Consider the following 21,954-nt stretch of genomic DNA (forward strand, 5'->3'; position numbering starts at 1 on the left):
TACAGCAAAATACTATAAAGAGTTAAATTAGGTAAAAGTAAAAATTCAGTGACTTGCAAAATATAAATGAATTAATTATTAAATTACTGTCAACAGCTAAGACTGAATAAGACTCAAAAAAACACCAAACAGTATGATTGCCTAGAAATTTAACTAGTTTATTGGAACCACAACACCATACAATCCCTCTGGATTTATCTGACTCTCAGGTGCTCAGCAAAATATAACAGATGTGTTCAAAGATCCGAGTCACCAAACAAGACTTCAGCTCCTCCTTGTGCAAAATCACATAATGGTCATTTGACCCAGCAAAAATCACATCAACCAAACTCAAAAAAGAAAATGAGAATGTCATCAGTGACAACAACAAAAAAAATCTTAACACTTAGCATTGGAACTGTGCTAACCAGAGCAACATAAAAAAACACACACATCAATGATAATAGTTGATTATCAGCAAAGAACAACTGATAACAGCTGATAAACAGAAAAAATAAAAAATAAACAACAAGAAAGACTAGAGCAAGGTTGTTACTGAAACCAATAAAACATGATGAGGAACAGAAGTTGTAGCTTACCGGCCATCTGCAAATTCCTCTCTGCAATGTCATTCAAGGTGGAGAATTCGGTCAGCTTTCTCTGGCAACATGCGTCGCCATTATTATTAGCTTTATTACCAAAGCAACAGGGAGACATTCTGAGCGCCCCAAAAAAATGTAATTCTGCAATACTGATTGGTCAAATGTTTAGAATTTTTCTCTAGCCACCATACAGGTTTGGCTAGTTAGCTTAATTTTGTGGGCGCTAGTCAACAGCGACCCAGAAGTTACCTGACGGGAGCTGGTTAGAGGTAAGGTCATGTAAATAATGCAGATTACATTTAGGCACGCACTATTAAGGTAAATATGCAAATACATTATAAAAAAAAAAATGTTCGATTGTTTTCAGATTCTCTCCGCCCCCTTCTTCTTCACATGACGGAGGACAGCGCCCCGGCGCCCCCTATGGACCAGCCGCTGTTGGGATTTGCGTACACAATTAAAACAAAACATAGCTCTTTAAATGAAGACATGCAGAGATGCAATAAGCACATATGCATGCTCGAACGGTACTCATTCTGTGGACAGGTTTGGCCTTTACATTCTAGATGCCCTTTTCAGACTGAAATACCAAGGTAGCATTTTCAAACAGAGCATCACAGACATTGATGGTTTAATGAGATACAGTGCAAGAATGCAACAAGAATGAAGATTATTAATGCTACAGTTTTACTGCACATAAATAGGCATTGGGTTGTTTTTGTTAATGTGGAGCCTGGCTTGCACACTAAAGTCTAAGTTTGTCTTTAAAGGGGTACATAAAGAGTGTGGACATGACCAACATTTACTCAAGCTGCAATGAGACACTGAGTAAATCTGTTAATCAGAAATGATTGTGATCGTTTTATTTTATTATGAAAAAAAAAACATAAATCTAGCTGTTTAAAAGTATTTCTGATATCCAAAACATAGGGTCTTAGAGAAGCACCTAAGTTCAATATTTGTAAAACAATGTTTTGAAACAAACTTGAACAGCCCACTGAGCAACATGATTTCAACTTAGACTACATGTAAACCCCATGTGCTACCCTGATCTAGACCTACTCTATTTATTTTGTCTTATTATTAACCAGAGCAAATCAGAACTACAAAGTTTATAAATCAAGCAAAAATGCCTGAAAACATAAACTGAAACTCAGACATTTTCATCTGATTCATTATCAATGACCTAATTTTGGCTTGACTTCATTTGTGATATTGTTGTAATAACAGCAAGCTGAGGAGAATAAAAATCTATATTTCAGTTTATATGAGTGCAAAAGATTCTAAGAACATGGATGGATTAATATAAATAAATATTTCTATACAGTAGAAACCGAATATGTTGCATGCACTGAATACAAAGACACCATTTTTGTTTCACTGTATAAAAGTTAAATCAGATCAAACTTTTGATTTAAGTGAGCCAGAATTATCAACATTCATAATTGGCAAATAATGAGACACGAATACGCCAAAAATATATTTATTAATGTCTTCAAAATCAAAAGCTTATATACATTTTGTCTGTATTTGGTAAATGTACCTTTGAACTGTCAGAGTGGTTAAATGTTTTGGATTTTCTTCCACAAGGTTCTCAGTAGTTTGCTGGAGTTCTGACTTTTTCCTTCTGCCAGAACTGGTGGAACTGAATCACTCACAAATGCCCTTTCAGATCTGCCCACAAAATCTTGATAGAATTGAGATCAGGGTTTCGTGATGACCATGTCAAAGCATTGACTTTGTTGTTACCACTTTGGCTGTAAGGTTGGTGTCATTGTCCATTTGGAAGACATTTGTGTTGAAGCTTTAACTTCCTGGCCGATGTCTGAATGTTGCTTCAACATTTCTACATGATGTTGCTGTACTTGTAAACCATTCACACAAAGATTCACATGCTGATAAGCTACACTGTAACCACAGTCTGACAGAAGTGAGATTGCCATATATACCAGTGCCACCGGGCCCTCTGAACACCACCAGGTTAAATGTCTTGCCTAAGGACACTGCAACTGAGAGAGATGGGGTTGGAACAGGCAACCTACCTGTTACAGGATGAACTCCCATCATCAGATGAAAGTCATTATCCCTTTGCACATTTGCAAATTCCAATCTGTTTTTGAAACAAAGGCTTAATTCTCACACAATTTTGACCAAAACATGTATGATTGGGTTGCCAGGTGAGGGGCTGCGGTCAGCTTTGGGTTGCTAGGCAACAGAAATATGCAAAAAGTGAATTTTGCACAACAAGTCCCCTTTAAAACACATTCACAGGAGTGGCTCCAATTACTCAAATGTGACATCAACATCTGGGCTTTTCCTCATTGTTCAACAATATGATTTACAGTCAGAGGAAAAACAACAACACACAGACATCACTGGCAGCAAGGATGAAAGTTATATCCTTTATCTTCTGTTGCTGCTGGTTCAATGGCTTGTTGCTCACAAAACAGTCATATTGTTTCTCTCATATTACACCACTTCTTTGCCAAAATATTTTGTTCAATATTTCAAGTGAGAAATAGCCTAAAAACACTGATTTGCTTTGATGTGAAAAAAAAATTTGAATTGCCTCCCACTAATCATAAATATTTTGTCAGTAATTGATACATTATAGACGACAATTTATCTGTTTGAAGATACAAACTTCAAAACAGTCTTTTTAAAAAATATTTTTTATCTTGAAATCATGTGTCCATTTTACCTTCACAAAGCCAACAGTTGTCTGTGTGAACTATATTTGCACTAAATCTCTATCAAGATTTAATGCAATCTCTATCACTTTTAACAAAACTTTAAACATAATATTAAGTCTATAAGATAAGTTTTAGAAATTGTCGGTTTTCTTTAAGTTGGAGGTCTTTGAAGAATAAATTAATTAAATATCATTTGGAAATGGCATTGAAATAAAACAATTATTATCCACCAACTGTAAAGGTTCATCTGTTAAATTAGCACAACAAAACTTTTAATAAAACAATAAAACAGTTGTTCAAGTGTTGACAAATGTGTCAAATATTTCCCTAGTGCACGTAGATGAGATGCATCGGTTGCTGAACAGTTCAGGTAAAAGAGTGAACTAAAAGAGAAACTACTTGATGTGTCAATGTAACTTTTACCTAAGAAAATCAGACCCTCAGCGTACTATGAGATTGGACAGAAGTGTAAAGCAGTATAACAACAAAAAGCCCATATAATCTGATAAAAGAGATTTGCCTATTAAACATTTACAGTAGCTCTGTTGTTCACCAGGAATAAAGACACAATCCAGTAATTTAATCTGCATCTATTTTTTGAAAGATATCTAAATGAGGACAAATTATTACTGCATGTTGTTTACTATTTCAGTAAAAACTTTGTTAGATTATAAATAATATTAAATGTATTTAGACATTTTGCACACAGGTATTTATTGGACCACCAATGTATTACAAGGCTCTTTTCTGTGTTTTAAATCTCTGAGGGTTTCTTCAAGAATCTTTGTATGCTTTTGTGTCATTCTGTTCCACCCTATTATTATTTTTATTGCTGTCTTATGAATCTCTTCAAGTATTTACTGCCTTTTTGAATCCCAGCCAATCTTCATGTCTTCACTGACTTCCTCTGCCAAAACAACTTCCCAGCTCTGACAAAATCAAGCCAAACTTGCCTCCACTAACCTGAGATGTCATATATTTCACTGGACTCTACCAAAAGGCCCCCTGCCTTTTATATCCTGTTTGCATCCTGGTCGTCTAATTTGAGTGGGTTCTGCTGTCCTGGACATGCAGGTACCATGAGCCACCTCTGCTTCTGTTCCATTTTAATTCTGGCCACCAGCCATCTGTTCAATCCATAGAGGTTTCTCCATTTCACCACTCCAACCTGCATCCTGAAAGAGTCCCAAAGGAATCTTTGCTCAGCCAGGCTGGTCTACAGCCAGAATGGCCTGTGAGCTGTTTTTGCCTGTTGCTTCTACACACTGACTGATGTAGCCTATTTTCTTCCCCCTTAGTCTTTAGATGCTCAGTGGTTTGGACATCATTATAATTAAGCTATGTGACATTATGTGGTGCAGGCACTAATATGGCAACTTGAGAGAACATCCCCTGTCTTTTCAAGAAATGCATGAACTCATGAGAAATGAGTTGCATGCATTGCTCAGGAGTTATTTTGATTTCTTCTTTCAAGCATTGTCTTCAAATACAATGCTTCAATGCACTCCGACGTTCAATTCTTTCTATGATTATCATCTTTCCACTACATTTTCAAATGGAATCAAGCCAGGTGATTGTCCAGATAGTTCTTGCAATTTTATTGTCTTTCTCTGAAACCATCTGTGAGTGTGTGTAGAATCAAGTTTACTTCTTAAAAAAAAACAAAAAAAACAGCACCACCAATTCATTTTCAAATTCTTGTCAAGAATCGGGATACTGAAGTTTTATCCATAGAGCTACATTTTGGCCTTGTTTGACCATAGGAAGTAATATTTAATTGACACACGCCTTGAGCAGGATGTAATATACGTTTTCTTCAGTAAAGATGTCTTATGATGTACACACGCATCGATGTGTAGTACATTACCTGTAGTTTAAATGGATAAACTCCCTCTGCCAATCCAGATGTGCAGTTTTCTGATAGTTCATAAACTATCTGATTATTTTTTGAATCCATTAACAGAACTCCTGTAAAATGTACCTTATCTGGTCTATATTTTATATTCACCAGGTTTGAGCTTATTGAAATGTAAAAAAGTTTGCAAATATGTCTGTACCCATTAGATCCTCATATTATTGGCATGTTTTGCAAAAGCAGAGTTGTTAAAACCCCGGCTTAGTGGTGCTGTTGATACCTGCTTGCCTTGCACCATTGAGGTACTAAATTTCAGTCCGTAGGTTTCAGAAATCCAGAGTTCTTTGCTAGTGTCCATCGTCACATGATTCTAGTGTGATGCATTAAGGATCTAATGTCAACTAGCATATAAAGGAGGCATGATTACTGGTGTATTTTAGTGGTCTTCTTGATTTTCCTTGCCTTTTAGAAGCTTTTCTGATCAATACGCTTTTCCTGGGTCATTTCACTTTTGAGCTCATATTTTATGGACTCACTGGTTTTGATTTCTTTGTTTGAGCTAATTGCATTAGTTGGGCAATGCCCAGAGTACATTTTATGTCAATAGGTCTACATTTTGCTTACAGGTTTATTTCCACATACTCCCTATGGCCCTTTAATAAGCTTCTCATCTCGACACTTGAAGATTCAACATGTGCTCTAAAAGAGTTAATTATTTTTCTGTTTCCAGTGTGGAACCAATTTTAAGTACTGTTATTAGTGGGAATTGCAGTTAAGCATATTTTCTTTTGCATTGCAAATTTATTTCTTAAGTCCAGTTGACAGAAATCCACTTTAGCTGATGTCCTTTTTGGTAGCCTATGTTCTCAGATGTCAGAGATTTCGTTTGCTTCTGGAACAATCTTAATTGTTTTACCTGCATCTTATCAACACCAGTGTGTATTTTTGTTCCCTCCCTCTTCTCTTTACGTCACTTCTCTTCTCGGTTACTCTGTCTGACTTGCTAGTTGACTGTTTCTGTTTTGTCTGCCTTTGTTTCAATGTGTATTCATCCATCCATCCATCCATCCATTTTCTATACACCCTTGTCCCTAATGGGGTCGGCAGGGTTGCTGGTGCCTATCTCCAGCTGCGTTCCGGGTGAGAGGCGGGGTTCACCCTGGACAGCCGGAGAATCCAGAGAGAACCCACGCATGCACAGGGAGAACATGCAAACTCCATGCAGAAAGACCCCGGGCCGGGAATTGAACCCAGGACCTTCTTGCTGCAAGGCAACAGCTCTACCAACTGCGCCACTGTGCAGCCCTGTGTATTCATGCTTATATTTATGTTGTCAGAATCTTGTAGCTGTTAGGCCAAAAACATTTATCTCTTTTTATTTACATTTATTCTAATCATCAGGCGTAGAGTAAATAATGCAGTGAAAATGGATGACATCAGTAAACCACGCTGATTATCCTTTCATGTTAATTCCATATTTGGAATTAACTATCATAATTTTAAATTCTTATAGCAAGCAAAGGTTCATAGCTCAATTCCTTCTGTACACTAAAATGTTAATGTCATGTTCCGTGTTTTTCTGTGTATTTATTTCGAGTTTCTGTGTCTGAGTCTCCTGTTGTCTTGTCTCCCCTTGATTATTCCCAGGTGTGTCTCATTCCCTGATTACCTCTTGTGTATTTAGTGTCAACTGCTTCTCTGTGTCTTTGTCAGGTCCTCGTCTCATTCTGGCTTCTGTTCTGCCGTGTGTCCGGTTTGTCCATTCGGGCTCCCTGTTGCTACCTGTGTTGAGCATCAGCTTCCGCTCAGCAGTGCTGCCAGGGATTTGGACTGTTTTGGAGCAGTATTCTTTATTAAATCTACCATATCTCTCTTACCTGGGTCTCCGAGCATTTTGCCTCACCACCCCACCACCACACTTCATGACAGTTAAACTAAATTCAAAACTAAACTGTTAGTGAATTATTAAAGTTTTATGTCTAGAAGACATACCATTGGGGCATAAAAGGTTTATAGAATTATATCAGCAGTTTGCCATGATACACTTTAATGTCTGCTGACTACTGAAAAAAATATGAACAGGAATGCTTACAGTCTTTAATAATTTTTTTATGGATGGCTGTTTTATGAAAATAAACCACATAATATACCACATAACATAAATGTTGTCCAGCAATAAAGCTCTTCAGATTATAACACTGGACAAATTTAACAGTTAAAATTATCTGAGAAATGCTTCAATAAATTAGAAATGTCTACAAACTTCTTTGTTTTGAAAAACGGAAGCTGACAGACAAACTGAGTTTTTTCTCAATTTGTCTGTCAGAAGCATTTTGGTGCTTCTCCAAAAATGAAACTTTTTTTGAAGAAGCACCTTTAGTATTCAGGTTATAACTGCTTCTGGGTTATTTGGGATACAGCAAAATGGATAACGATGATATATATGTTTTCCTTGAACATACTTCTCTCTTGGGGGCTGATATGTGCAGCTGCATCTAAATGTTTAATAAAACAAGACTCAGCAAGCATGTGACGTGTGTGATGCAAAACACAGAAGGCACCTAACTAGAACTATATGTCACCATATGTTTATGAAATATGTTGGTTTAGCATCCCAGGTGACCACCACTGATGTTTAAGTTCATAACTGAGGTTGACCGTAACACTGCTGTTCCAGTTTGAGAAATGTAAAGGATATTTGGTATTAGTCAGTCAAAGCTTAAACAATGCACTGCATCTCCTAAATACTTATAACAGATAAAAACCTTTGTAAAGAAGAGATGCCTAATCTCGGATAGAGAAAAAAGAAAAATCCAAACTTGATTTTCACAGCTGAAATGTTCTCAAAATTATATATGTATATATAAAATGATATCTAATCCACTGGTTTTCAACATGTCTCAGTAAAGGTGAAGTGTTTTAATCAGTGCTGTTAAACAAAATGTGTACAGTTCAAAAATGCTTTTTCATTAAACAGATATCAGCCTGTAAGAATTTTTGGTTGGAATGAATTGTCCCATCTTGACTGCCCTGTAGGCGTTGCACATTATTAGACTAGTCCTGTTTATGTTCTATTTTAATGATTTCCCAGATGTTTGCATGTACAGTGTGCACACAACAGAGTGATTTTACTCATTCAAACATTGCCTGTAAAGCATGTTCAAATTAGTACAATTACAAGTACAACAATTTGCTTTTGAAATCTTGAATACCAAGGAAAACTGTGTTTATGATGTTCTCTGAACACTAAAGGTTAAGTACCAAATTACATGTGGTTGCACTGACTGGCCACCCACCCAGATTTTCTTTTAACCACTCAGTGCAAAGTTGGTGATTTTTTTTTTTTGTTTTGTTTTCAGAGGCAGCCTTCATCAGCCTATAAATAAAAGTTTGTTATTACAGGTTGTCAAAAGCAAGTGCCTGATTTTAATTACACATGTATCCACAGACACACAGGCTATTGCTAAAGTGGGTGCAGTTGGTATATCAAAATGACAGAGCTTCAAGGGAAAACAATTATCTTTGGATATTTTTGTTTCTTATTTTAAAGCACATTAATGATAACTTTCAGTACTGGCTTCATATTCTTACCTTTGGCAACACATGCCACATTCAATCAAGGTAATCTAAAATAACACAAATTCTATATTTGTTTCTATACTCCTATAAACTGTCATACAGATGAGTAAATACTTTGGAAGTAAGTGCAAGATTTTCTCTACAAAAACAACAACAAAAACTCTGAATCTTTTGCTTAAAATTTGTTTCCTGCAGGATCAGGTGTAGAGACTGCAAATAATTAAATGTGCTAAATGAAAATCTAATTGAAAGAATGACCCTCTATCAAGGGCTAGTGTTAAATCATTTTTGGGTAACAAAGAATAAAAAAACAAACCCATTTTTGTTTTTTAAAGATGCTTGTGGTTGTGTATAAACTTATCTTTTGAAATTAACATTCCATAGGAGTCCAGGTAAATGTGGTTCTATTAACTCTGTAGCATTTTTTTTTCATTTAATTTCACAAGAAAGTTTTATCAGCTTTAAAATCTGTAGCATATATTGTGTCTTGCAAAGTTTAAATATTTTGTCCTTAATACTTTTCATAGAAAGTTTTCTCTGGAGAATCAACACAAAGCAGTGCATGATTGTAAATCAGAATGAAAAATGTTTTCTACAAATAAATATCTCAAAAGTGTGCAGTTCATATGTATTCAGCCCCTTTGCTGTGATAACTCCAAACAAAATCAAGTGCAATGATTGCCTTCAGAAGTCACTAAATCACCAGTTTTGTAGTTGTGATTTTATTTCCATAATTAATATAGCTCCTTTGTGAGGTTTTTTATTATTATTTTTATTTTTTAGATAACATTAATAAATAAGCAGCAGCACAAGGACAAGTTTAAAGATTAGCTATGTTAGGATATTGCAAGCAAAGGTTTTGACTTTTCAGAAACCATTATTTGAAAGTGGAAAGAGTGGCACAAGTGTAAACATATTGTAATTTTGCTGTACAAAAATATTTAGAGATGAATAAACATAGAAACAGCCAGGATGATGAAAATAACTCTGGAGGAGCAGTAGAATCAAACATGTGGAAGACGGCACCAAAACATGTTGGCCTGCATAATAAAAACTGTGGAGAAAGACTAATTGCTATTACCCTGTGCACACCATCCCTTCTGTGGTGTTAGCAGTGTCATTAACTAACATTAAATCTGCTAATCTCTGAATTCCAGTGCCCTTCTTTATCAGGGACAGGAAAGTTGGGTAGTTGGATGAAACTGAATATAGAGCACTACTGGAAGAAAATGGAAAAACAACCTAAGATTAAGATAAAGGTTCACCTTTCAGAAAGAAAACAACTCTAGATATGCAGCCAGAGGGCCACTGGAATGATTCTCAAAGAATGTCCATGTCTTAGGCCAGTCAAGGTCCAAATCTGATTGCAAATCTTTGGTAAGACTTTATGAGTGGTCTTCAAAAACATTATACATCCAGTCTGTCTGAGCTTAGTTTGCAAAGATGAATGATCAGAATTCCCAGCACCTAGATGTTGAAAGCTCATAAAGATTTTAAAAAAGGAAAGGCAGTTCTTCACAGTGTGATATCTTAAAAAAGTTTTTTTCTTTCCTAAAAGGGAGGTGTTAAAGAAAATTTAACCAACTATAAATATGTTCCTGCCATTGTCAGATGCTGATTACAACCCTCATGATAAGTGGTGTGAAGTACTGCAGGCCCTGCTGTACAGCTGTAGACTGTTGTTAATAACGGTGCCTAAACAATGATACAGAAGATCATGAAATAATAGAATGTGTTATTGTGCCGTATCAAGTACACATTTTCCAGCAGCAGAAATCTTTACAATTGTAGACCACATTTAGATTCATCAGTGACGACATAGCCCCATTCAAGTGAAATGAATAATGCTAATCAGATTCTTTAGTGGAAATTTGGGGTGTTTGCAATCAAGTAAATGTCATATTTTAGTAATGTGCTGTTTGTCTTACCTGGGACACTTATAGAACAGAACTCAGTGAGCAAACTCAAATTATCGTACAGTTTAATGTAAAGTTTGTGGCTGCAGAAAGAAAAAAAAATTACAAATATCCTCTAAAGGCATTGGAAAAAGAAATAAAAAATAGGACTGAGAATATGCAAAATAAAAGCATTTTGGTTAATTGTTAACATTATCCAGACCATTCCTGGTTTGTTATTTTTTCCCAGGATTACTCCACATGTACATTTTTGCTTCCGTTGTAGCTCAATAAACCTTGAAACAATCAGTTTGTACAAACAAAAATGTGGCCTCAAAAATGGAAAGTAATAAAAAATTAAATCATGGATACAAATTAGTAACACACCATTAGCACATTAATAAAAGATTTTACAAGAACAACTTTGTTAAGCAAAATTAAGCCGTGTACGTCAACGATGACTGACATTTAAAGGGCTTAGCGATCTGGGATGAAGCCATAAAGACTCTCACAGTGAGGATATATTGGTGAGGAGAAATAATTGCTTGTTCCAGACAACTGGTTAGAAAATTATTATTATTATTTTGAGTAAAGAGAGAAAAAAAAACACCCAAAATATTCTCAGCAACAATTCAGAAAGCCAGATTCTGTGATGTTAGGTCTGTTGGTTTTATCAATATGTTTACACTTTATACATATATGTGTGAATGAACTAAAGGTTGAAGTAGTGGACAGCTCTAACTTGAGTCCTTGCCACCAATTAAACATTTGGGACTTTTTTAAGGCTTTATTGGCTCTAGTGGCCTTTATTTGATTGTTAATTGACAGAAAAGAGGGTAATGAGAGAAGCAGAAGACATGCGGCAAAGGTCACCAGGCCGGGAATCGAACCTGCGACAGCCATGTCGAGGGCTAAGGCCTCCCCCAACATTTGGGACTTTTTAAATTGAGAATTATGTCAGAAACCTCAAATTCACTAAAATCTTACTTCCCTATTTGTTTTGGTTCTGTCTAAATGCCTGAAAAACTGAATTGACAGTACAACAAAAAAACAATATTAATGCTGGATCTTACTAAGGATGCACTATGCAGATGCTTTGTCCGAACTAATAAAGATTCACTCATCTACGTACTCCATCCTAACACAGTAGTGAACCTTGAATTCCCCACCCTTTATGTAAAGACAAACACGACGTTCAGAAACTCATCAAAAGCTAAGATGTAGACAACACTTTAGTGCTTCTTGTTTTAACCAATGTAAGATAATCTTTTAGATGACCTTACACCACAACGTAAGAAGCACAGTAACAGCAGCTTCATTGTTAAGGTTATAACTACCAATCTATGAATTCTAACGTTTTTCTTTCCAAGCACTCTCACTAAACCTGTGCTTCGTCAGCCTTTTGTTTACAGCTACAAGATAAATGGCCCTTGTCACTTTGTTGCACAGAGATTGGAGAAAATAAGGTTAGTGTGTCTCAGAGAAATATTGACACAACCCAAACCCTTAACGTCACTCTGTGCAAATAACATTTTTGCTATCAAGGATCTGGAACTGAGTCATTTAAAACTCTTATAGAACAATATCAACATTATTTAATTCAACCAAATACTGTGATAATTACAAATACTGCATTTTAGAGATTATGATGGGTGCTAAAACTAAATTTTAAATAATAACTCATTTTACTCACTATGGCACTGCTATTACTGTTTCTGTTGTGTGTGTGTGTGCGTGTGTGTGTGTGTGTTTTTTAAAGCTTTTCTTGGCTCTAGTGGCCTTTATTTGATAGTTAATTGACAGGGAAGTGGGTTATGAGAGAGACATGCATGGGAGGGAAGACATGCGCCAAAGGTGGCCAGGTCAGCTGCGTCGAGGACTATAGCCTCCATATGTGGGTTGTGCTTAAGCCCTGCACCACCACAGCATACCCCACTCTGTTGTGCTTTTAAACCTTCCTCCAACACACTAACAGGTTGTAACTTTCTCTGATAAGTTGCATCACGTTCATTGACACGAGTACAAACTAATTAAGAAAATCAAAATATTACTTTTTCCCCCACTGACGAATACTGAAGTACATTACATCATTAATCAAGTATTTTGTCAATAATGACAGCCTTGATAATCTTCCCTGTCTTCAGTAAGCGCCTCAGTACAAACTGAATCTGTAAGATGGTGGCCATAGGAGGGTACGATCGATCTGTTGATTGCGTTAACAGCGACTAACACTCTCCTTATTTGATTTTTTCTGGGCTCCATGCCATCCGTTGCTTGAAAAACATGTTCTGTATCTATCTGCGTATGTGTTTCTGTTATTGCTCAGCGGTAGCAGAGTTGGCATAAGCCTTCCCCCCTTTCACACATAGATGAACACATGCATGCACACACACTTTCTGTCCCTCAGTTTACCCCCTGCCTCTCACATAACAAGATGAACATTTTCACTTTCTCTCCTTACTAAGAATCCCTTCATTGCCGCTTCCCTCTAATCCCTCCATGCAAGTGACTCACATTACACCATTCTTCAGTTTAATGCACTTTAATAGCATTAATATCTGTGTTTGCCTCTTCAGCTGCAATAAACACCTTTTTCCAGTTTAAGAAAGCTGCTTAAGAGCAATTGACATATCTTGTGTCCCAAAACAGAAACGTACCTCGGGTGAAAAGCAGAATAACTCATTGTAAAAAGAGTAATCTGCTCTTTCTGTACAATGGCACCCACCCACCACAGCATGGCACATAGTGTACAGTAAACAGACACTGAGGGAGATTGGACAAGGAGCAGTCAGCTCCCCGTTGTCCTTCCTACTCACTCTCGATGTGTGGAGGAGGCCTGCAGAAACAGGAAGAACACAAGTCCTTGCCACCTTCTGTGCCACCCGTGTTGCTGCGGCAGTGACAGCCAAGGTCAGCTCAGGAATGACAGAGGGTTTTTGCATGGAGATAAGGCTCTCACAAACATCCAAGCCACAGTGCCACTTTTTGAAGGAAAGAGAATCCTGCACCTGAATTATTCATAGGGGTCTCCCCCCACCCTAAATAACAGCCGGCAAGCATTGTTTGACATCCCGAATGAATAATTAAGGACTGACCTTTTGTTCGCATTAGAGGTGATTGGCTGAACCTCTAGACTTTGTGGAAGAGGCTAGTGGATGATGTGCTGCGTACAAGAAATATGATTTCTTTGCAATAAAATCAGCCCAACTCTTGTGCACAAACAATGATGCTAAAAAAAGAAAGATGCCATATCCCTGTGGAATGCTTTAAAATAAGACACAATGAAATCTCTGCTGATTGCACCAAAATAACTGCTTGAAGTGTCTCTTTTTCACTACTTGCATATTCTTCTGAGAGTTTTACTGTACTTTGTACATGACACATCAGAGGCAGTGTGATTACACCATTAAAAAGCTGCATGTATCAGAAAGGAGGGTTAAGGGAAAAAAATACAATCCCAGGTATAGATTGTCAATATTCTTCTCAACCAAACAGGTTCCTATAAAAATGCGCTGTATTCAGAATTTGAAGTTGATGGTAATTTGGGATTTAATGATTTTTTTTGTCATTGTCATGCATTTTGTCTAAGGTCTTTTTGTTCACTTCAAAGTGAACAAAAAGTTATGTGGCACAGTCTGTCCATGAAGTTCTCAGTCGGTCCCAGTGTCTCTTCCCAAAAGAGAACCTTCAGAGAACCTCCAGAGAAAGAGAACCTTCAGAGATTGGGTAGCAGAGATCAGATGCCTGAACCCCCTAAACCAGGGGTGTCAAACTCCAGTCCTCGAGGGCCGCAGTCCTGCTGTTTTTAGATGTGCCACAGGTACAAAACACTGGAATGAAATGGCTTAATTACCTCCACCTTGTGTAGATCAGTTCTCCAGAGCCTTAATTATTCTATTCAGGTGTGCTGCTGCAACTGATAGAGCTCATTTGAGGAGCTTATATTCAGCGTCTCTTTATTCTGGTCACTAGTGGCAATAAGTGAAGCTTGGAAAGTGGATCATCCAGTGAATCAAGAAATTCACTTTTGGCTAAGCGCTTTCTTAACCATGATAATGGCAGAGAAAATCACCATCCATCTGTACATTTTCTCTCTGTTCTATTCATAAACAAATTAAAGATACTAGAATTTCTCCACTTCAGTCATGAAACCAGAGCACAACTTCAGATCCTGTCCATGAACACCTCAAATATTCTTGGTGAGAAGGGGAAGCCTTGATGAAGTTCAGTGAAGTGTGGAAACATGCTTGACATTGTGTCCACGAGTCTTTCTTTGGATATTCCAGACCGTACCTTAAAATCCACCTGTGTTTGACATACTCCAGAAGCACACTCTTATAATTCTTTGAGGGTTCCAGTCATAACGTTTTTCCAGATCTACATAACATTCGTAGAAAAGACAAGCAAACACCCATGAGCAATTCTATTAAGTTAAAGATGTGGGTCATTGTTCCTGAGTCAGGAAAAATGCCACACTGTTCCTCATGAATACAAGTTTAGTCCTTTGGTCTGAGTCTACTTTACAACATCCTGGAGTAACCTTTCCCTGGAAGTTGTTTTAATAATGACACTTATTATTAAGTTAGGTGTAAACTTTATAGCATTTGGTGAAGACTTTACAAAATCTTCTCCAAAATGCCAACCAATAAAACATTGATAACCCAAACCAGCAGTCATTCCTCATAAGTTCTACTTAAGAACAGCTCATCACAACTCTGAAAACTGAATGCTTTTTGCCCCGATTCATAAACATTGTTCAAACTAGTTTAAATTTAAGATCAACTAATGAGATGTTTAGACACCAGTCTGCTCTAATTACGCTCTCTTTTCCATTGTTAATTATGGTTATCAAATATTTTTAACAAAGACCCGCTATTACTTTAAATCTGCACAACATTCTGCTTCCACACAGATGGCATATGGGCAAGCTTAACACTTTCCATTTCAGTATTATTACAGCTTTAGTGGCCTACAGTAAAAATATTGATTTAATTCCAAATGGTGCTACTTTTGTTTATAGTGTCAGCAACTGTACCCAGCTTTTCCAGATAACAGACGGATAAACATATCTTTGTAAAGAACAGCCTCTGTGGTCTCACCAGGTCTTAACATGCTTTTATCTCTATGTTTATCTCATCTCTTTTTCAACCATTAGTAGCTATAGCATTGCTGGTAAAAACGTGTCACCATGTTTTTAGATAAATGTACATGAGATTGCTTCAAAGTGCTCAACTAAAATGTGGCTTTTAAATTAAGAAAAAATATCAATAATTTAGGTGGTTTTAATTTAAGCTATTAACTGTGTCTATGTGTCCAGCATCCTGTGGGACATACTCAGAAATAGTAACACCTTTCTATTATCTGAGACAAATTTAGATACTTTTCTGATGTTGTTGGAACTTTTCATTTTCACTTTTCCAATTGAACAGCATGTCCCTCATTCCAACGTTTTCTTGCTGTCTATGTACAATGGTCCTTCACAGCTGCGCTCACAGCAGGGGAAGTTCACCTTTCTGCATCCAGATTATAAATTCATCATCTACCTGTTTCAAGAACTTGCAATGACTGCTGCATCTATGTTGTTGCCACAGTCTAATATTGACGTCAACTGAGTATACAGCCAGATCACCATGATAAAATGGAAGCTTACAAATCGTATGAACTTGTAAAATATAATTTCCATCCAATTTGTACTAAGGACCAATCCAAATAAACAAAACTAGTTTGTGGTGTGATCTACATATGCAGAAACTAGTCACAAAATGCCTACTCTTGCTTTTTGTGCTAGGAAAAAAAACCTGAAGCAATTTTTCTGGGTTATTTTATGTCTTATCTGGTTATGCCCCAACTTTTCTTAAAACTTGAAATGTGAAATTTGGGAAAATGGTAAACACTATTACAGAAATAACAAAGTAGCTAAAGTAGCCAAGCAATTCTTTAGCTATGTTCAGGATCTTCTTTTAAGTTCTGTAGTAAAGTTGATCATATACCCACATGCTGTTACTACTGATGTAGGACAATATTGTCCTACATCATTAGACAAGCAAGTGTATAGATTGTTTTCTAAATTGAATGATTTATTTTTTTTAAATATCCGTTTTAAAATACCTGGGATGTGTAACCAGGACCAAAAACTGTTCGGTGTGGTTTGCCTTTAGCACCAACTGCCTAATCACCTTTTTCTTCTTTTGCTTTGTGACACATCAGCTGATTGTTCACTTCAGACGGCTCCCTTAATTGCTTTGCCATAAGATCTCTCTCTCCTTCTGTCTCTGTGTGAGAGGGCGTGTGTGTATTGGCGGGTTTGAGAATAAGAAAAACAAAGAACTAGAGCAACTGGGGCAGACACTAGTTACTGTGTCACATTGCCAATGACAGCTTTTCCTGTCGATTGTTTGTGGTGCATTTAGTTTGTTAATATTGATTACATCAACCTTATTCTGAAAACCCTTAATGCTTTGTTTGAGTTATGTGCACATTTTCTAGACTAGCATTGTTGAAGATTAGCAAAAGGTCTCTCATGAGGCAAATGTAGATTGAAACATCTACAAATATTATGCATTTCACACTTTGAATATGATCATATGATCTTAGGAAATTAATTGTTCAGAGACTGTCAGGCTGATGTTAAACATTGGACTCTAATAATGTATACCTGCATATTTATCTGCCTCATTAATTTCGAAACTTAAACCTATACAACTCCGCTGAATCATGTCTTTTTGGACACTTTTGGTGATCTAAAGCTCAGATAAAGGAGCAGGGTTGGGAACTATCAAATTTACAGAGTTAATTTGTCATATTGAATGTGTCTACGGTTTCTTTTACTCTCTAATATACTCTCCTACATCATCATTCGCAGTTATATATGCATGGAAAATTATGCAAACTAGATGGTAACGTTATTAAAAAATTCTCATGACTTTTAAGACAATACTGCTTTATACAGTCCTCAGTGCATCCCATAGCAAACACAGAGAGAATGCCAGAGAACTACTAAGGAACACAATCAGTTAGTTAATGTGACTGTGGTTAGAGAAACTCCTGCACCCAGAAAGGCCATTCAGTGACAGAACACAATGACTCTACAAAGAAAAGCCTCTCCTGAGATCATGTTTCTGTGGGGTGCTCACAGTCAAAGCTTATTCAAAAGAGTAATAAACTTAGCAATTAAAAAAACCGAAAAACATAGTGAAGCTCCTTAGATAACGCCTAAAAGCAGCTGTTAAACAAATTAGCTTCCCTCATGTAGTCCCATGACTCTGTACCTGTTTCATACTGGAATTGATTTAGTCTAGACTTCAAGCTAAAGGTCTGAGCAATGGGCTGTTCTAACTGGATTATGCTACCCATAATGAACAGTGGTGTAAACAATAGCAATGTTTGACTAGATGTATTCCGTAATTTTTCCAGACTAAAACTATGTTTAGTCCTACCACCATATTATCAGTCTTCATTCTAACAAGTTAGAGTCCCATGATCAAGTTTCCCTTTATATGGTTGAAGATGGGCAATGTTGCTATTTTCAGTCAGTAACATATTGACTTTCAAACTGTACTGCAGGAAATATTTACTCCTTTATGCAGTTCTTAGTCACTATGCAATTATTCATAGACGATGCCTGTCCTGAACAAAACTTGAAATTGCTAAGAAATAAACTTCAAAGGTTCCTGTGCCTGTCAGTACTCCTGCTTTTATAACCTAAAATTCAACTTAGTGTCAAATCAGCACTTTGCTATCTTGAACTGCTTGTCTGATGTGTTTTCAGAACAGTCTAATATCAAATAAACATGCGAAATGACCATGATGTCTTCAGAGTATTAGGTAGAAAAGGCAATTAAAAGTTTTCAAATTACCTGGAGACAACTGAAAGCAATGGCTTTGTCTTAGTTTCCAAGGTAACAAGAATAAATAAACAGATGATGCAAACACTAAAACTGAGCTATAATTTTCATTTTATTTTCATTTTATGTGTTATATGAGGTTGAATAACAAGACAAATATGGGGTTTTTCTTACCAGACAATGTTTTCCCTGAACAATTTTTAAATATTTACTGATCTTTCATCTCTGTCACTCTTCATTGTGGATTTGATGTCATGTAAAAATAAGGTTCTGATCATGTACTGTACATTTTGACATTTAGCTTCAATATAACAGTGTGAACTAACACTGTCTCTAAGTGCTTTGCAAAGGTTTTCCACATTTTGCCTCATTCTAACAAAAATGTTTCATGTCCCACATGACACATGCAAAGTAGTGCATAAATGTCAAGTGGAATGAAAAAGTATGTATTTTTTACACATAAAAACAGTGAAAGGCCAGGTGGGTTTGTCCTTGCCACTCTTTCACTAAGGGCACATTGGAGGAGCTATGATGGAAAAGCTTCTCCATGATGTGGTTTTTCTCTCGAATATTCTATAAAAAAATCGCAATTGCATTTTTACTGAGATTAAATTGCATGTATGTGAACTCTATTTGCGACTTTACAAATTGATTAATTGAACTTGATTATTTTTTAAGTATATCACATTGGGTTGACTACACCTACAAGACACAAAATTTGCTCAAGGCCATTTTAAAAAATTAAAAGAAAGTTTGACTCCTTTGAGGCAAAATACACCAACCAAGGAACAAATTTTGAACGGCATTGTAAATATTAAAACCTGACACAGGTCCAATTTCAGCTGAGATCCTATTTAGACGACTCCAGATCAGCACCTGCTGAACTGGAGTCTTTATGGGTTATTACTCATCAAAACATATTAACTATAAAACAGAAACACATGTTGCTATGTTGTATAGCTAATGTGTTTTGATGTCGAGCAATAAATTCTCAATAAAGATGCCACAGGGTGAACAACATGTGCAGACAGTCTATTGATCCGGTCTCCTTTCTGGGTATCCCACACATACACACACGCAAACGCACCCCCACTCGCAAAATTTCACTTAAGAACAGAGCAACAAAGCCTTCTCTGTTTGATTTCTTAAATTTTACTCTTTTTTTTTTTTTTTATAATTAGTGTAACACCAACATTCAGTTGGATCTAACATTTTCATTGAAGTTGGAGCTGTGGCTCTTTCTCACTGTGAGAAAGGAAACCAAAGCTGCAGTACACTCACAGTGACACGCTCATGGGGAGAGCCACTCAGAGGCAAGCACTGATTCCTAGTTGAAAGTGTTTAGGGGGAGAGACTAGGCAACATAGACAGACCATATTTATAGCCAGGGAAAGAAATAATTCATTGTGATCAAAGTGCAGATCATGCTCCATTCCATCACAGAGCATATGTGGCAGAATGAAAAGAGCTTTCTTTCTTCTCCACCTGCTCTCTAGTGGCTTCCCAAATGGTAACAGTGAGGCAACTTTCTCTGTGTGAAGCCTCTGTGTGTTCTCCGCTTGCTCTCAGGTGGCTTTACTTTAGACGCCTCAAAGTGGTAACAAGCAGCAATAAAATAAGCGTGAGAAAAGGCCTCCCACATGCAACATGTCTTTAACATCAGTGTGATGACTGAATATCAGAGCGTGACCCTACAGCAGGATGATGGTGAAACTAAAGTGCTTATATTTGAAGCAAATAGCCCAGAACAAAGGAAAAGTATGTGAAAAGAGGTTGGTAAGGTCGAAGCTTCCAGAATACGTAAAAGAAGGCTTACATGTTAAATGTACTTTGCACAGGTGTAACTATAGCAGGTAACACCAAAGACAACAAAGTGACCAAGTACATCCTACATCCGTTTTCCCCTCCTTACTTATTTGACTTTACGCCCTCCTTTCTCACACAAATTTTCCCACACAATTTTATTCCTTTGTTTTGTTTTTCCTCCAGTGTTTCCTCTTCCTCTCTCTCTGCAAATACGCACCAGCAGACATACGCAGAACTGCGTCTTCCAGTCTCATTTCTCTCTTTCCCTCCCACACTCAAACATTCACGCATCTTTCTCTTTTTTATTGCCAGTCTTTGACTGTTTTTACTTTCCTGTCGCTTCCTTCAGCATCCACACACTGCAGAAGCTGTCCTTCATCTTCTCTGTCATTTCTTCCTCCTCCCACATTTTTCCTATCTCTACTTTCATGCAGTGGAACCCTTACAGAGCTGTATCATTCGCTCTTGTATTCTCTTCCGGCCCAATCACTCCCTAAACATGCTCATACTCTCTTCCTTCTCTCCTGTTTCTTCCTCTCGTCTCTCCCTCCCACAAACAATTGTGCGCACACAAGCAAACGACACCGGCCGTCCAGCTTCCCGGACTCCCAGCTGGGCTTGGACAGCCCTCTTCCTCTGGCCTTTCTGGGCCATCTGGAGTGCAATGTCCCCGCTCTGCTGGTCTCCTGCCAGCAGCTGAGCCTCCCGGGGACGAACGCACCATCTTCAAGCACAATTTGTACGCGTCAAAGCTCTGCTGTGTGTCCGGTGACCCATCTGAGTGAAGTCATTGAGTCCTGAATTTTCCTCCTCAAAGGAGCCTCATTCTGCTTTGATGACACCTGCACTCTGTGTCCAACTGCGAGGACAATGGCACAGTAATTGATTAAAGCTGCTGGGAGGCCTTATTAGCAGTTACTGCTCTGTTTATGGTCATGTTGATAAGTTGTCCTTACATAAAGAGGGAATGTCACAATCTGGCTCAAAAGTCAACCATTGGGAAAAATACACCATTCACCTGCATAGAACTGAACGTTCAGTAGGTTTATTGTAGAATATTATAACTCATTTAATTTAAGAAAGGTAAGAATTTAAATATATATATATATATATATATATATATATATATATATATATATATATATATATATATATATATATATATATATATATATATATATATATATACATATATATAAGGTGGACATTTGCAAATGTCCACATGCAAATGTTGCATGTCCAAATGTTGCATGTCCACATTAGGAAATGCAAATATTGCATGTCGGACATGCAACATTCTCAGTTGAATTTTGTGGTCAGAGTAGAAAAGGTGTGTGGAAACAAGGCAGCCTACAGACCTGACTGAGTTACACCAGTTAAATCAGGAAGACTGAACCAAAACTCCAGCAAACTAAAGCAAATTCTAAATATTTTCCCATCACATCTTTTAAAAAGCACTGTTCCTGCTGTTAGTTTCCTCCGTCTGTGGAGCAACGAGTCACACAGTGCTGCTCTCCAGCACTTGTTGCTGGGTAAAAGAATGCTACTTCTACTCTTTTCCTACATTACTGAAAAACCAAAAAATAATTCTGTTTTCACAAAATAACAAAGGATGTTAGTAAATGCCACATGTAACTATTCTTAAGCCTGTTGTTATAAATAACTCTAAGAAATCTTTATTTACCATTTCATTGAACATCC

The 21,954-nt window shown here is 37.0% G+C and overlaps 1 protein-coding gene across 3 annotated transcripts in view; it reads right to left on the reverse strand.

Moving 5' to 3' along the window:
• LOC122847252 (carbohydrate sulfotransferase 8-like) overlaps positions 1-21,954 on the reverse strand; it is a 162,968-nt gene that overhangs the window by 138,967 nt on the left and 2,047 nt on the right. Inside the window, exon 1 of one of the 3 annotated variants that reach the window (XM_044144826.1) lies at positions 579-980. The exons of the other annotated variants lie outside the window; for them this stretch is intronic. The gene's annotated coding sequence lies outside the window, so the exon portion shown is untranslated. Of the gene's footprint in view, positions 1-578; positions 981-21,954 lie in introns of those variants that run through there. 3 annotated transcript variants of the gene reach the window in all.

This window comes from Gambusia affinis, linkage group LG02, assembly GCF_019740435.1.
Source record: "Gambusia affinis linkage group LG02, SWU_Gaff_1.0, whole genome shotgun sequence".
Taxonomy (NCBI): Eukaryota; Metazoa; Chordata; class Actinopteri; order Cyprinodontiformes; family Poeciliidae; genus Gambusia; species Gambusia affinis.